This window comes from Schistocerca gregaria, chromosome 4 (assembly GCF_023897955.1).
Source record: "Schistocerca gregaria isolate iqSchGreg1 chromosome 4, iqSchGreg1.2, whole genome shotgun sequence".
In the NCBI taxonomy this organism is placed as follows: Eukaryota; Metazoa; Arthropoda; class Insecta; order Orthoptera; family Acrididae; genus Schistocerca; species Schistocerca gregaria.
Window position 1 is genome coordinate 174,107,880 of NC_064923.1, and position 3,214 is coordinate 174,111,093.

General features: G+C 51.3%; 6 non-coding genes across 6 annotated transcripts; all 6 read right to left on the reverse strand.

Annotated features, from left to right (window-relative positions):
* Positions 1 to 593: 593 nt before the first annotated feature.
* On the reverse strand, positions 594 to 668 carry Trnas-cga (transfer RNA serine (anticodon CGA)). The gene has a single exon. It is a non-coding gene; the product is annotated as a tRNA-Ser (tRNA).
* A 226-nt stretch (positions 669 to 894) lies between these two features.
* Positions 895 to 969, reverse strand: Trnas-cga (transfer RNA serine (anticodon CGA)). The gene has a single exon. It is a non-coding gene; the product is annotated as a tRNA-Ser (tRNA).
* A 226-nt stretch (positions 970 to 1,195) lies between these two features.
* Positions 1,196 to 1,270, reverse strand: Trnas-cga (transfer RNA serine (anticodon CGA)). Its single transcript has one exon. It is a non-coding gene; the product is annotated as a tRNA-Ser (tRNA).
* A 226-nt stretch (positions 1,271 to 1,496) lies between these two features.
* Trnas-cga (transfer RNA serine (anticodon CGA)) lies at positions 1,497 to 1,571 on the reverse strand. The gene has a single exon. It is a non-coding gene; the product is annotated as a tRNA-Ser (tRNA).
* Positions 1,572 to 1,797: 226 nt separating this feature from the next.
* On the reverse strand, positions 1,798 to 1,872 carry Trnas-cga (transfer RNA serine (anticodon CGA)). Its single transcript has one exon. It is a non-coding gene; the product is annotated as a tRNA-Ser (tRNA).
* A 527-nt stretch (positions 1,873 to 2,399) lies between these two features.
* Positions 2,400 to 2,474, reverse strand: Trnas-cga (transfer RNA serine (anticodon CGA)). The gene has a single exon. It is a non-coding gene; the product is annotated as a tRNA-Ser (tRNA).
* Between the last annotated feature and the right edge of the window lie 740 nt (positions 2,475 to 3,214).

Genomic DNA, 3,214 nt, shown 5'->3' on the forward strand with positions numbered 1-3,214 from the left:
ATGTTATCGCCACGAGTCGGTTTTCTGTTTAACTGCTCAAGGTAGTTTTCAGATAAAGCACTTAAAAATATTTCACTGGATTCTTTGTCCCTGCCACCCGTTATGAACGTTTGTGTCTCCCAGTCTATATCCGGCAAATTAAAATCTCCACCCAGAACTATAACATGGTGGGGAAATCTACTCGAAATATTTTCCAAATTATTCTTCAGGTGCTGAGCCACAACAGCTGCTGAGCCCGGGGGCCTATAGAGACATCCAATTACCATGAAACTTCCTGGCAGATTAAAACTGTGTGCCCGACCGAGACTCGAACTCGGGACCTTTGCCTTTCGCGCGCAAGTGCTCTACCAACTGAGCTACCGAAGCACGACTCACGGCCGGCACTCACAGCTCTACTTCTGCCAGTACCTCGTCTCCTACCTTCCAAACTTTACAGAAGCTCTTCTGCGAAACTTGCAGAACTAGCACTCCTGAAAGAAAGGATATTGCGGAGACATGGCTTAGCCACAGCCTGGGGGATGCTTCCAGAATGAGATTTTCACTCTGCAGCGGAGTGTGCGCTGATATGAAACTTCCTGGCAGATTAAAACTGTGTGCCCGACCGAGACTCGAACTCGGGACCTTTGCCTTTCGCGGGCAAGTGCTCTACCAACTGAGCTACCGAAGCACGACTCACGTCCGGCACTCACAGCTCTACTTCTGCCAGTACCTCGTCTCCTACCTTCCAAACTTTACAGAAGCTCTTCTGCGAAACTTGCAGAACTAGCACTCCTGAAAGAAAGGATATTGCGGAGACATGGCTTAGCCACAGCCTGGGGGATGCTTCCAGAATGAGATTTTCACTCTGCAGCGGAGTGTGCGCTGATATGAAACTTCCTAGCAGATTAAAACTGTGTGCCCGACCGAGACTCGAACTCGGGACCTTTGCCTTTCGCGGGCAAGTGCTCTACCAACTGAGCTACCGAAGCACGACTCACGTCCGGCACTCACAGCTCTACTTCTGCCAGTACCTCGTCTCCTACGTTCCAAACTTTACAGAAGCTCTTCTGCGAAACTTGCAGAACTAGCACTCCTGAAAGAAAGGATATTGCGGAGACATGGCTTAGCCACAGCCTGGGGGATGCTTCCAGAATGAGATTTTCACTCTGCAGCGGAGTGTGCGCTGATATGAAACTTCCTGGCAGATTAAAACTGTGTGCCCGACCGAGACTCGAACTCGGGACCTTTGCCTTTCGCGGGCAAGTGCTCTACCAACTGAGCTACCGAAGCACGACTCACGTCCGGCACTCACAGCTCTACTTCTGCCAGTACCTCGTCTCCTACCTTCCAAACTTTACAGAAGCTCTTCTGCGAAACTTGCAGAACTAGCACTCCTGAAAGAAAGGATATTGCGGAGACATGGCTTAGCCACAGCCTGGGGGATGCTTCCAGAATGAGATTTTCACTCTGCAGCGGAGTGTGCGCTGATATGAAACTTCCTGGCAGATTAAAACTGTGTGCCCGACCGAGACTCGAACTCGGGACCTTTGCCTTTCGCGGGCAAGTGCTCTACCAACTGAGCTACCGAAGCACGACTCACGTCCGGCACTCACAGCTCTACTTCTGCCAGTACCTCGTCTCCTACCTTCCAAACTTTACAGAAGCTCTTCTGCGAAACTTGCAGAACTAGCACTCCTGAAAGAAAGGATATTGCGGAGACATGGCTTAGCCACAGCCTGGGGGATGCTTCCAGAATGAGATTTTCACTCTGCAGCGGAGTGTGCGCTGATATGAAACTTCCTGGCAGATTAAAACTGTGTGCCCGACCGAGACTCGAACTCGGGACCTTTGCCTTTCGCGGGCAAGTGCTCTACCAACTGAGCTACCGAAGCACGACTCACGTCCGGCACTCACAGCTCTACTTCTGCCAGTACCTCGTCTCCTACCTTCCAAACTTTACAGAAGCTCTTCTGCGAAACTTGCAGAACTAGCACTCCTGAAAGAAAGGATATTGCGGAGACATGGCTTAGCCACAGCCTGGGGGATGCTTCCAGAATGAGATTTTCACTCTGCAGCGGAGTGTGCGCTGATATGAAACTTCCTGGCAGATTAAAACTGTGTGCCCGACTGAGACTCGAACTCGGGACCTTTTCCTTTCGCGGGCAAGTGCTCTACCAACTGAGCTACCGAAGCACGACTCACGTCCGGCACTCACAGCTCTACTTCTGCCAGTACCTCGTCTCCTACCTTCCAAACTTTACAGAAGCTCTTCTGCGAAACTTGCAGAACTAGCACTCCTGAAAGAAAGGATACTGCGGAGACATGGCTTAGCCACAGCCTGGGGGATGCTTCCAGAATGAGATTTTCACTCTGCAGCGGAGTGTGCGCTGATATGAAACTTCCTGGCAGATTAAAACTGTGTGCCCGACCGAGACTCGAACTCGGGACCTTTGCCTTTCGCGGGCAAGTGCTCTACCAACTGAGCTACCGAAGCACGACTCACGTCCGGCACTCACAGCTCTACTTCTGCCAGTACCTCGTCTCCTACCTTCCAAACTTTACAGAAGCTCTTCTGCGAAACTTGCAGAACTAGCACTCCTGAAAGAAAGGATATTGCGGAGACATGGCTTAGCCACAGCCTGGGGGATGCTTCCAGAATGAGATTTTCACTCTGCAGCGGAGTGTGCGCTGATATGAAACTTCCTGGCAGATTAAAACAGTGTGCCCGACCGAGACTCGAACTCGGGACCTTTGCCTTTCGCGGGAAAGTGCTCTACCAACTGAGCTACCGAAGCACGACTCACGTCCGGCACTCACAGCTCTACTTCTGCCAGTACCTCGTCTCCTACCTTCCAAACTTTACAGAAGCTCTTCTGCGAAACTTGCAGAACTAGCACTCCTGAAAGAAAGGATATTGCGGAGACATGGCTTAGCCACAGCCTGGGGGATGCTTCCAGAATGAGATTTTCACTCTGCAGCGGAGTGTGCGCTGATATGAAACTTCCTGGCAGATTAAAACAGTGTGCCCGACCGAGACTCGAACTCGGGACCTTTGCCTTTCGCGGGAAAGTGCTCTACCAACTGAGCTACCGAAGCACGACTCACGTCCGGCACTCACAGCTCTACTTCTGCCAGTACCTCGTCTCCTACCTTCCAAACTTTACAGAAGCTCTTCTGCGAAACTTGCAGAACTAGCACTCCTGAGCCTGCTTTAACCGTGACCTTCACCCAAATC